This window comes from Microcaecilia unicolor, chromosome 6 (genome assembly GCF_901765095.1).
Source record: "Microcaecilia unicolor chromosome 6, aMicUni1.1, whole genome shotgun sequence".
NCBI lineage: Eukaryota > Metazoa > Chordata > Amphibia > Gymnophiona > Siphonopidae > Microcaecilia > Microcaecilia unicolor.
Window position 1 is genome coordinate 36,599,561 of NC_044036.1, and position 13,974 is coordinate 36,613,534.

A 13,974-nucleotide genomic window follows, 5' to 3' on the forward strand; every position below is an offset into this window, starting at 1 on the left:
GTTACTTGGTGGTAATCAGGCAGTGTCACGCGCTGCCCGGTTACTGACGGGTTAGCGTGGGAGCCCTTACCGCCACCTCAATAGATGGTGGTAAGTGCTCCCTCCTGAAATGGCCATGCAGCAATTGCGAACTTACCGCACAGCCATTTCATTTTTGGCTATTTTCACCTGCTGCGGTAGACGGGGCCCTGGCACGTAGCAATAATGGCCGCCACACGAGCACAAAGCCCCTTTTACCACGGGTTAGTAAAAGGGTCCCTAACTGACATGAACTGCTGCTTTAAAAAGATATTTTCTTATGGGTGTTAATGAAAAATTAAGTTACAAAATGATTTTGAGTCTTACAATCAATTACAATGCATTAAATCTTTCGATCTAAGAAATAAACAATACCCCTTTCACATAATCCTGTTTATTTATTTGTTACATTTGTATCCCACATTTTCCCACCTATTTGCAGGCTCAATGTGGCTTACATAGTACCGGAGATTTTACCACTCCAGTTATAATTAAGTGTACTCAAGGAACGAATAACTTTTAAATTATGCACACTAGTTCACAAAATTATTCACGGTGAAGTCCCAACCTACATGTCTGACTTAATAGACTTACCATCCAGAAACGCTAAAAGATCATCCCGAACTTTCCTTAACCTCCACTTCCCAAATTGCAAAGGCATAAAATACAAAGTGCTACATGCATCAACCTTCTCTTCTATGAGCACGCAATTCTGGAATAAACTACCACGTAACCTGAAGACGACTTACGAGCTGACCGACTTCCGCAAGTCACTGAAGACTTATCTCTTCGAAAAAATCTATCGAAAGGATTAAAACACATGAAGTCCACGCACACTGTTAGAACTGCATCAATACATACTCATTTATACTCTCATCCCCCGAAATTCTAACACACTCAAACCTTAATCTACAGGTAAAAATGTTATAACCAAACGTTCTTTAGCTATTGTTCTGTAATCCTATTAGTATCCGTTGTTTCTTCACTATTCCATTGTTCTGTTCCATTGTTCTATTCCCCTTGCGATACGTAGACTTTGTTTTTACTTTACTCCTCACAATTTAACCATAATCGAGTTGTAACAAATTGTACTTCCATCAATACAATGTATTGTAAGCCACACTGAGCCCGCAAATAGGTGGGAAAATGTGGGATACAAATGCAATAAATAAATAAAAATAAAAATAAAAATACCCTCATCCTACTCTGTATTGCTCACTAGAAGCTGTAGTCCCATCCCCAGAGACTTATCAGCCTCATTGGGATTACTTCGCTCTATATGCTACTATATATTGGTCCCAGAGTTGTATTCTCTTTACTCCATTTTCCACTCTGTATATATATTCCCGGAGTTGGTACTCTCCTCTCCGGAGCCTGTAAGCCACATTGAGCCTACTGCTTTGCGGGAAAATGTGGGATACAAATGTAATAAATAAATAAATAGAAATTAATTTACATGTTTTAGTTAATTTATAAGAGATCAATTTGTGCCCCCCTCCCCCCCCCAATTAAGAATTGCTGCTTTTTATGTCTGAACAAATTAACTATATTTTACTGTGAGCCTTCTCCTTTTTGCCGATTTTTAGATTACTCTAAATGTTTGTGGTGTAGGTAATGCTTGAGACAAGAATTGGAAATGCATTTTAAAAGTAAGCGCTTTATTGTTGGTGGGGTCCGCTGCTGAGGAAAGGAATTCCTAATTCAGACCACGAGAGATTTCCTGAATATGTGAGGAACTAGGGATTTCTCGGTTTTCATTTTTTCCTCCTCCTTCTCTCCTTTTTTTCCCGCTGTGCTGGCAAGCAGTCTGCCACGTTGGGCAAAGAGAGGCTGGTATTAAAAACAATTTGAAAGGCCAGTATTAAAAACAATTTGGCTGGTGAAACAGCACTTCACCGGCTATCCAGTGATATTCAGCACCAAATAGCCGGCTAACAAGCGCTGAATATCACGTTACTGGCTTAGCCAGTTATATTGGCCAATACAGGGGCCCTTTTACTAAGGTGCGCTGAAAAATGGCCTGCGCTGGTGTAGACGTGTGTATTGGACACACGCGGGTCCATTTTCCAGCGTACCTGCAAAAAAGGCCTTTTTTTTGCCGAAAATGGACATGCGGCAGAATAAAAATCAGCGTGCGTCCATTTTGGGCCTGAGACCTTACCACCACCCACTGACTTAGTGGTAAGGTCTCACACGTTAACTGGGCGGTAATGACCTATGCGCATAGAATGCCAATTGATGCGCGTAGCTGATATGTGTCAGAAAATAAAAATTTATTTTTCATACACACACCAAAAATGAAATTCCTGCCCAAGCCACAGTAACTCCAAATTGGCGTGCGTCAGGGTGCGTGTAGGCGCCTACACGGCTTAGTAAAAGGGCCCCTTAATTAGCAGTAATTAGGAGTTATGTGTGGATCTGCCCTATGCCCTATTCTATAACATGTGCCTAATTTCATAGTGTCCAACTCCAAAGGGGGCGTGGCCATAGGAGGGGCATGGGCAGGTCAGGGGCAATTCCAGAACTTAGGTGTGGTGTTACAGAATATCTGCATTTATGCACCTGTCATTAGTTGGGCACAGAAAACAGCAAGGCAAACGATCTGCGAAATCCAACGTGGAAAATGAGCAAGCAGATCAGTATATTAGCCAAAATATTTTATTGAAGATACCGTATTTAAGACAGTTGCCCGACACAGGCCGTGTTTCGCCCACAAAAGGGCTGCATCAGGGGCTATAATAAACAAACATATTAAATTATAGAATCTAAACATTATAGAAACAAATCAATGATATTTAATATTAAAAATCACAAATTAAAACAAACATAAAATATGTAAAACATGAATTATAAAATGTAATAATCAAATGAATAAGACATTAACATAGGAAAATATAACATAAAAAATATATATATGAAATACATATATACATATGCATACATATATATTTAAAATATATTACCAGCAAAGAAAGGGCACAGGTGCAAACATATAAAAATTACTATTATATAAAAGTTTTCTACCATGTTTGCACCTGTGCCCTTTCTTTGCTGGTAATATATTTTAAATATATATGTATGCATATGTATATATGTATTTCATATATATATATATTTTATGTTACATTTTCCTATGTTAATGTCTTATTCATTTGATTATTATAATTATATATTTATAAATATTTTATAAGTTTTTATCCATTTTTTAAATTGAAAGTGACTCTCATTGTTAACAATTCATGTCTATGTTTTACATGTACATTTTATCATTCATGTTTTACATATTTCATATTTGTTTTAATTTGTAATTTTTAATATTAAATATCATTGATTTGTTTCTATAATGTTTAGATTCTATAATTTAATATGTTTGTTTATTATAACCCCGGACGCAGCCCTTTTGTGGGCGAAACACGGCCTGTGTCGGGCAACTGTCTTAAATACGGTATCTTCAATAAAATATTTTGGATAATATACTGATCTACTTGCTCATTTTCCACATTAGTTGGGCACAACCATTTATACCAGTCTTTGCCCAAAGGGTCCCTTTTACTAAGCAGCGCCATGCGCCAATCCGGAACAACCGCTGGGCTACTGAAGGAGCATGACAGTAGTTTCCACCCCTAGCATACGACATTTCCTGCGCTACAAAAAAAGTACTATTTTTGTAGCACCAGAACTTAACTAGAAGTGCTGCGCGCTGCCCAGTTACTGCCGGGTCAGCGCGGGAGCCCTTACCGCCATCTCAATGGGTGGCGGTAAGGCTCCCCACCGAAATGGCCATACCACTGCGGTAAAAAGGGGCATTAGCGTGCATCAAAAACACACTCTGACAAATGGTGAAGCCCCTTTTTACCTCAGCTTGGTAGAAGGACCCCCAAAGTTAGGCACAAACCTCCAAATTCTATAGAAGGTGTGGCAAGTTGCATGCATTAAATTGGGCACGTGCCCAATTTAACATGTGCACCTTGAGTAATGAGCCAATCAATGATAACTGGCTGATAACAACCAATTACCAGCAGTAATTGGCAATAACTGGGATTTATACACGCACATAAATTCTAACGTGTAGCTGAAAAGGGGACATGGCCCTATTCACTATGCTATAAACCTTTTACTAAGGTGCACTGAAAAATGGCCTGCGGTAGTGTACACACGTGTTTTGGGCACGCGCAGAATTGTTTTTTAGCGCACCTACAGAAAAATGCCTTTTTTTTGCCGAAAATGGACGTGTCAAAATGAAAATTGCCGCGTGTAAAAGGGGCCCTTAATTAGCAGTAATTAGGAGACCTTACCGTAAGCCATTGACCTAGCGGTAAGGTCTCACATGGTAACCGGGCGGAAATGGTCTACGCGTGTCAAATTCCACTTGACGCGCATAGCTACCGTGCGTCAGAAAAGAAAAAAATATTTTTCAGACGCGCTTAGTGGATATGCGCCAAAATTGAAATTACCGTAAGGGCCACATGGTAACTGGGCGGTAACTCCAGTTTGCCACATGTTGGGCGCATGTAGGCACCTACGCGGCTTAGTAAAAGGGCCCCTTTAAGCGCAATTTATAGAACAGCGAAAGCTCTATTTTTGGATGCGCCACTTTTTTAGACGCTATTTACAGAATCTGACCTGAAATGTGTGCTACGCTAGTGTTCTGTAAAGGCTGTTTTGCATGGAATAACCTTCATAGAATACTAGCTTAGTGTGGATCATCCCGGTTCCCAATTCTCAGCAACCAATGGAGGCCCATCTCTTGTATGTGTGGATGAGCCATACGTCAGAGAGAATAAAGAATGACTTTGGCTAATGGCCCTAGTTCTTTGGCTGTTTCATAGGGAACGTCTCCCTGAGAAAATCAGTTGGAGAAAATCCAGTTGCCTGTATTTTAACCACACTGCTGCAAAAAAAAAAAAAAAAAGAAAGTATGAATAATTAATCAGGCCTCTGTATCTCACTGCAATTATATTACTGAGGACCAGCACGTCGCCTTGCATAGCCTGCAAGGTCTAGAAACCCAGTTGCCCACTACGTTCCCTTTAAATTTCTCGTGCAGTCTGTAGTAAGTGCTTCAACAGCTAATGCTTCCCTAGCTTTAATTAAAGAATTTAAAATAAATTTACATTGAAATCCTATGTGCCTAGGTCTGTCAAAATTGATGCTTTAATAACATTTCACCTTTTTTTCTAGTGCCCTGAAATCTGTTAAAATTACCACGAATCTAATTGGGAAGAAAGTTGTCAATTGCACACTGTTCTGACAGTTTGTCTTTCTGCAAACTGCCGACAGATTGCACGCTAGGCATGTGTTGAGCAGATGGGTAAGTTAAAAGGAACACAACAAAAAAGCAATTTATTAAATCACCTGGAACCAGCAGCTCCATTCCAAAAATAGTGAGAATGAAATATAGCGGGGAGTTGTTAGGGAGCCAGGAGAGCTGGCACCGGGATATGCCAGAAGGTACCAGTTGCAAAACAAGATAAACATTTTGAGAAGCCTCAGCTGTGTTACAGAATAATGAGGAGTTATTTAACCCAATATAGATCATCTCCAGAAATTAATTTAGGGAGCAGGTTCTTAATGTTTTTATCCCTGGTTTTAACCCTCTTTGGCATCTTCTTGTCTTGATGGTTGCCACCCTTGCTTCTTCTTTTACCTCTAGTTAGAGAGAAGGTAGGCGACAGCCTGTTTTTCTCTCTGGAGTCACTTCTTAGCTCATCCAACAGAGGGTGTTGAATAAGCCATACAGATGGCACCCTCTCCCACAGATACTTAGCACATAATCTCTTTCATGTGCTCAGACAGCCTCCACACATCCAGGGCATACTAAATCCAATGCCAGGCTTCAGGTTACTGCGTTAGCAGGACGCCTCCAGGGTAACATATTGTAGGGAAAAGGTCTGACAATATCTCATTCTAAACCAGCCTTTTTACTAAGTACATTTTTTTTTTGCTTATTTTTTTCCCTCACCAGCCTATTACTATCATCAGATCTACCACAAGCCTTTTAGACAGCCATGGTAAATATATAGAAATATCTAGAAAAGGCTAACTTTGAAAATATTTTACTGAACACCAGGTTATATATAAGTTGTTAACCTAAGACAGCAAACCACGAGGGGTTGAATTTCAATAAAAACATGTGTTGAAACACACTGATATAAATTAGGGATGTGCATTCATTTGAAACAGCAGGAGAAATGTAAATTGTGGGGGGGGGAAACACATTTGGGGAGAAATTTTATATGTGACATCGAACGTTAGGCATTACTTCCATACTGAATTTTCGGCATGAAAAAGCGTTCTAACAGACGCAAGGTGCTGAAATGGGGCAAAAATGGAATATTTACGTGCCCATTTATTAAATAGTGTCTAAGTGTTTCCACGCAAATCTACAAAGGGGCGTGGCCATGGAAGGGGCACGGGTGAGCCAGGAGCGTTCCCGTAAAATGCATTTGATAGTCTTTCACTGGAAGGACAACACTAAATTAAATACTTTTGAATGGTGGTCACGCCTATGTGCAATTCGTAAATTTGAAGCTGTTAATGCTGTTCGCTTTCGCGATATTTTCCATTCTTAGAAAGCTCGGTCACCAGTAGATAACTATTGCAATACGTTAGATGTCAATACTAATTAGCTTAATAGTCAGCATTGTAACAAGTTTACTATTTTGTATGTGTCATGTCCACCTACCTCAACGCAAACGGCATCCTCGAGCTGCGCAGGGTCCCGTCGACACGCACACTTAACTGGCACAGCCCTGAGCCATGCGTGTGTAGTTCTTCTCTGGCTGCAGGCTCCTTGATTGCTTTGCTTCCGTGCACCTGACTCTGCTCTCTCTCTGCCTGGCTTCCAGGCCTCTTGATTGCTTTGCTTCCACCCACCTGGGTCTGCTCTTCCTCTGCCTGGCTTCCCTTGCTTCTCTCCTATTGGTCTTCCGGTTCCTCCTTCCCCTGCTCTTGTCCTATGGCTGTGCCCCTTCTCTCTGCTGATGTCAGACGCCAGCACTTTATCAGCTGAGCTCTCCCTAGACTCCTTGCTTCGGCTTCTACTTTGGTAGGTGTTACTTGCTCAGTAGTGTGCTTCTCCTCTACTTTGTCCTTCGTTGCTGACTTAGCCTGTACCTGGATTACTCTCATGTCTGCTGCCTGCCTACTGACTCTGCCTGTACCTGGATTACTCTCGTGTCTGCTGCCTGCCTACTGACTCTGCCTGTACCTGGATCACTCTCTTGCCTGCTGCCTGCCTACCAACTCTGCCTGTACCTGGATCACTCTCTTGCCTGCTACCTGCTTGGCCGTCACATTCATCACCCCGCTTCCTGCTCCATCTCGTAAGCCCTGCAGGCCACCTGCACCTAGGGGCTCAACCTCTGGGGAACGGCAGTCAGCGCAGGTGAAACCAGGGGTTGTCCAGGATGCACTGAGCAGGGAAATCTTCCTCCTCTGAAGAGTCACTGTCCTCCTCCTCTGACACTGGTAGGGCCTCCCGGCAAATCTTCTCTCTCCTCCCTCTCCTTCTCCGACCTGCTCTTCTCTGGGGTCTCCCCCAGCTCTCTCCCCCCCTCACCTGCTAGCTGACATGCCACTGTGAGAGGGGTACCATTCTGGGTTCCTCCCATGGAAGCCTGCGTTCTTCGATCCACAGGGCTCCTTTCCCTCCTCTCTGAAACCCTGTCAGAGAGGGAACCACTTTTCTTGGCCTTCTGGTCCCTGAGTCCAGGAGGCCCCATAGCCTGGGCCTGTCCTGGAGAACACACCCCAGGGACCCTCCTCATCCTTGGGGGAAGGAGCTAGGTCTTGCTCCCTTCCCTCCTGCCACCGACAGAGCCTCTGGCAACCCTTCCTCCTCTGTCAGCAACTAACTTGGAATGCCCTCCCGCGGGAGGTGGTAGAGATGAAAACGGTAACGGAATTCAAACATGCGTGGGATAAGCATAAAGGAATCCTGTGCAGAAGAAATGGATCCTCAGGAGCTTAGTCGAGATCGGGAGGCGGGGCTGGTGGTTGGGAGGCGGGGATAGTGCTGGGCAGACTTATACGGTCTGTGCCAGAACCGGTGGTGGGAGGCAGGACTGGTGGTTGGGAGGCAGGGATAGTGCTGGGCAGACTTATACGGTCTGTGCAAGAGCCGGTGGTGGGAGGCGGGGCTAGTGGTTGGGAAGTGGGGATAGTTCTGGGCAGACTTATATGGTCTGTGCCAGAGCCGATGGTTAGGAGGCGGGGCTGGTGGTTGGGAGGCGGGGATAGTGCTGGGCAGACTTATACGGTCTGTGCCCTGAAGAGCACAGGTACAAATCAAAGTAGGGTATACACAAAAAATAGCATATATAAGTTGTCTTGTTGGGCAGACTGGATGGACCGTGCAGGTCTTTTTCTGCCGTCATCTACTATGTTACTATGTTCACACCATATAAGGGAGTTTCGCTTGGCTCAGGGCGGAGGTAGTTGGGGGTCTGGTGGTCCCATGGACCTCCAGACCCTGTGTTTGACAGGTCTGGGCTTTTAACAGCTGAGACCTGTCAAACAAGTGCCGGAGGATTGTGCTTGAGTGCATGCTCAGGCACAATCCTCCCGCACTTCTACCCCATGATCCGAGAGAATTGCATGCTTAAATTTGCATGCAATTATCTCTGATCACAGGTGTGGTAAAGCCCCGTGCTGTTCCAGTGCTATTTTTAGAGTAAAGTCAAAGTCCTGGCTGTTGAACCTCTGTGAAATCCTCGGTAGGAAAACCGCTGAGCCGCAAACACCATCGGATGGGGTTTGCGCTCAGCGGTTTTCCTACTGAGGATTTCACAGAGGTTCAACAACCAGGACATTGACTTTACTCTTATGTTAAGCTTTTTCGCCATAACACAAGAGATCAACCTGACCCCCGAGGTAGGCATTTGTGCTGAAACATGGCCGTGTAGGGTTGCTTTTAAGCTGTTTACATTAAAGACTTCTCGATATCGTCCTTGAACTCACCTCACTCTTTTGTTTGTCACTCATTTTTTTCCTCCTCTTTTTTTTGCTTGAGCCAGTATTAGTCATCATTAGCAGCACTGAATACACAGAATGGGCCTGATATTCAGCGCTATTTAAACAACCAGGAACGGCTCCTGGCTGGTTGCTTAGCCGGCTAAACGCTAATATTCAGCAAGATAGTCAGTTATCTCCACTGGATATTAGCATAGCCCCAGATTCTATATAGTGTGCCTAGAGATCCACGCCATCAGCACAGATTCTATAGCAAGCACACAACTTAATTGGCTTAACAAGCTAATGAGCTCTGATAACAGCGCTTAATAAGCAATAATGAACACTAATTGGCACTAATTAAAATTTAGGTGCATGACTTGTTAAGCATATTCTGTACACAATGTGCACCGAACTTCTAATGTGCGCAGGTAAAAAGGGGAGTAGTTATGGGTGGGGAAATGGGCGTTTCGTGGGTGTTCCGAAATATACACGTATGGAGACCCTACAGTTTAGACTGTTGGGGCAAAAACATTGACTGAGCCAGAAGGAAGGGAGATAAAGAGTTAATAGAGGTGAGGGTAGGGAAAAGATGGAATGGTATGAAAGAAGGAGTTGAGAGAGTTAATGTTGAGTGTGGGTAGGGTAGTAACAGGAGAGGACGGGTGATTGGATGATAAGGGCAGGTGAGGATTGGTGGCTGTCATAGGAACGGTTGGGTTTTTGGCGGTTTAAAATCATCATTTGGGTGGGCAGGAGTGGGTGAGGGTGGATGAGGGGTTAGGATTTTGTGCCCTTCCCAACCCACCCTGTGTTGTGTGGTTTGTCTTTAATTACAATGGATAGTTGGTGACATGTTGTGGGTTTATTGTATAATGATTTTGGTGGGATGGTTATGGTGGGTATGTGAGTTTGGGTGGGGAATGGGAGGTCGGTAGCAGCTTTTGAGTCAGCCGGATATGTGGGGATAAAGAGGCACCAGATGCGGTTAAGTGGATACTGGTTAAAAGATATTTTGATGGAAAAAGTAACTTGTGGGCGGAACTGCCACGAGTGAGATGTGGCCTGATGGCACCGTGAGCCACATAGAATAAAGGGGGAAATTTTGGACAAGTCAGAGAGCCAGTTTCATTACCGAATGGCTCCGAACTGTTAAACCGCTCTGGGAATGCTAACATTGGTATGGAAGAATTTAATGCATTGGGTAAAGGTTAAGTTATAGAATTGAGCTATATATTTATATATGGTTAATAAAGCTGCAGCCAAAATTTAATTCCAATGATGAATTGTGGTATTATTATTTATAAATTAATACATTGTAAGATGAGGACTGGATGATGTGCAAATGTCAATGTTAAGTTATAGAATATGGCCCAGTGCGTGTAAATCTACACGCTGGGATTTACGCCACATTTTTGTTGGTGTAAATGGATGTGCATAGATTTAGGCGCTGAGGTATCAACTAAGTGTAATTCTATAATTGTTGCCTAAATTTAGGCGCTGATTATAGAATACACTTAGTTGGCACTGATTTCAGCACCGATTTTTTTTAGGTGCCATATATAGAATCTCCTCCATAACGGCTAACCAGCTATATCGTACGATATAGTTGATTATCTGTGAATATTCAAGCGCTGGCCAGCTAAGTTAAGCAGGCAAATTGGACTTCATAAATAGCAGTCGTTTCTTTGCACGCTATTAACTTAACTGGCCAGCGCTAAATATTAAAGCTGGCAAAAAAAAAATCCCCAGATAGTCAATGCCGATCACCGAAAACAGCACTGCCGCCGCCTGAATATCAAGGGGAATGGATTTAAAAGCCACACCAACACAATTTTTTTTTTTGTTACATTTGTACCCCGTGCTTTCCCACACATGGTAGGCTCAATGCGGCAGGCAATGGAGGGTTAAGTGACTTGCCCAGAGTCACAGGGAGCAGCTGCCTGTGCCGGGAATCGAACTCAGTTCCTCAGGACCAAAGTCCACCACCCTAACCACTAGGCCACTCCTCCGCTCAATGACCATGACATCTGAATACTGACCTGGCAGTTCTTTCTAGGAACATTGCACATCAGCCTCCAGGCCTATATGGGCTAAGCAGAAAGCTGAAATTACTCAGAAGAGCTGTAGCACAGCAGGGTCTCACTTGCTGCATTTGTTACGTCTGCTGGGAAAAATGTACTTTCCTGTCATCACAAAAACTCAGCCCTGTCATGTGCCGTCTTTGCCCAGTGGAAAGATGTAAAGTCATTACATTTAAGTATCATAATAGCCAACATATGGTTTTTTTCTTAGAAATGACACCACCATCTGGAGTCAGTCCTACCGCTAATTTTATATCACCGTCCGATTTTCTTCATGAAATAAAATTCTAATTGATGGCACAGAGCAAGCTACCTGATATGCTAAGGTACGCTACATTAAGTGCACCTTATTACTTCCGCTTTGGAGCACATGTTTGTGAGTTAAAATCATTTGCTATCTAGGAAATCCCATGAAGGATAATTCTATAAACCAGACACTTACGTATATATGCATTTTATGTGTGTACTAAATGTATAGAACACTGATATTTATATAGGCACGTGCACACATAGGCACCCCCAAAAAAGTCTATAAAAGTTACTAAAATTTGTGTGCGCAAATTTGTGCGTGTGCCCAATTTGTGCATTAATTTAATTGAATAATGAGCTAATTAGCGCCAATAACTGTCTTCTTAACGAGCAATTATTGGCACTAGATTTTATTGGAATATACACTTGTAAATTTAGGTGCGGAATCCACGCCTAAATTTTATATGTGAGTTCAAAAAGGGGGCGCAGAAATGGGAGGGTCTTGGGCAGAATGGGGGTTCCTAAAATGAATGCTCGTAGAATAAGGGGGAAATGTGCCTAATTTTAGGTGCCCAGATTTGCACCACTTTTCAACTACTACTACTACTTATCATTTCTATAGCACTACTAGACGTACGCAGCGCTGTACACTTGAAGACGAAGAGACAGTCCCTGCTTGACAGAGCTTACAATCTAAGTAGGACAGACAAACAGGACAAATAAGAGATAAGGGAATTACTAAGGTGGGGATGATAAAATAAGGGTACTCAAAGGCGCCCAGTCATAATAGCCCTGACAGAACAGCCTTGTAACAAAATAGCCCTTGACAAAATTGCCCCGCCCACAAAACAGCCCCCCACCCCAAAATAACACATCACAAAAAATATAATAAACTACAACTGAAATCTTCACTGATAAAGCCTCCTTCCAGTATTCAATTGCATAAAGCATATATAAATAAACAAAATTCTGTAGCTACAAACTGGTATTCATGATCTGTTCTGCTATTTAAAGAAACTATTCTTCCATCACTGTGCTAATTTAAAAAAAAAAAAAAAAACCCTCAATATTGTCATCATTTTCATAGTCTTAACAACCTTATCCTGTTTGGCAAGGTAAGATTATTAGGAAAAAAATGCAGTGCCATATTCTGGGCAGCCTGATTGGGCCCTTTTGTCAGGAGGCTAACTTGTCAAGGGTTATATATTGTGGGCAGGCCCTTTTGACAGTGGCTGTTATGTCAGGGACTATTCTGTCGGGAGCTTTTTTCGTTTGGACCTTTTTTGTCTGGGCCATTTTGTCGGGTCTATTTTGACCAGGTACCGTACTGAACAAGCGAGTAAGGGTTAGGAGTTAAAAGCAGCATCAAAAAGGTGGGCTTTTAGCCTAGATTTGAAACGGCCAGAGATGGAGCTTGACGGACCGACTCGGGAAGTCTATTCCAGGCATATGGTGCAGCAAGATAAAAGGAACGGAGTCTGGAGTTAGCGGTGGAGGAGAAATGTGCAGATAAGAGAGATTTACCCAGTGAACGGAGTTCCCAGGGAGGAGTGTAGGGAGAGATAAGAGTGGAGAAGTACTGAGGGAGCTGCAGAGCGTTTGGATCAAATGGCCGTGCCTAAAGTTAGGTGCGATTCCTGGGCCTAAGCGTTATTCTATAAACTTTAAGTGCGGCTTATAGAATAGGGCTTTTTTCAGCGCCATATATAGGATTCACCTCATAACGTTGAAGACACATCTTTTCAAGCAAGCTTACCCTAATGACCCAACTTAATCCTGTCAGCCCACCTACACTACCCCTGCTATGACACTGGCACTGACACCAATTATACCTTTGACCTTATCTCCCAATCTCATCACACTCATCCTCCAATCTTTTCTTCTCCATCTTTCTATACCATGCCCCTCCCAATCTCCTTTCCTTTTGCCTGTTCTATCCTTACCTTCCCATATCCAATTCATATATTCTTAAAACCTTATTATTATTATGTTTATTATAGTTTGTAATATTCTTCTTACAGGACTTTGTAATGCTTTTTTTTTTACCATGTAAGCCGCATTGAACCTGCTGTGTGTGGGAAAGCGCGGGGTACAAATGTAATAAATAAATAAATAAATAAAGTCAATAATCGCCCTAAGCACTATTTGCAAGTGGATATTTGTAAGGGGGCATACGCAGGGGTGGAGTATGGGTGGGTCATAGACAGGGCTGTAACCTACATGTGCAATTTACAGAACATTGGGGCCCTTTTACTAAGGCAAGTAGGCGCCTATGCGTGTACAACATGCATCAGATTGGAACTACTGCTCGGCTACCACGTGCCCCGGGCCGTAACTTCATTCTTGACGCGCATCCAAAACACTCAGTCGAAATCTTCTACTGCGTGGCGCTTACCCGGCGGTACTCGGCAGTGTATGCATGCTGACGATTACCGCCCGGTTAACGCGCGAGACCTTGCCACTAAGTCAATGGGTGGCGGTAAGGTCTCAGGAACGAAAATGGACGCGCACTGGTTTTCATTTTGCCGCACATCCATTTTTGGCCACAGAAATAAGGCCTTTTTTGCAGGTGCGCTGAAAGATGGACCTGCGTGCATCCAAAACACGTGCCTACACCAGCGCAGGCCATGTTTCAGCGCAAAGGGCCCCATTGTGAATTATGCACATTTCT

General features: G+C 43.1%; 1 protein-coding gene across 4 annotated transcripts in view; it reads right to left on the minus strand.

The window, feature by feature from the left end:
* LOC115472691 (FRAS1-related extracellular matrix protein 1-like) overlaps positions 1-13,974 on the minus strand; it is a 215,467-nt gene that overhangs the window by 67,079 nt on the left and 134,414 nt on the right. The window lies entirely within an intron of this gene.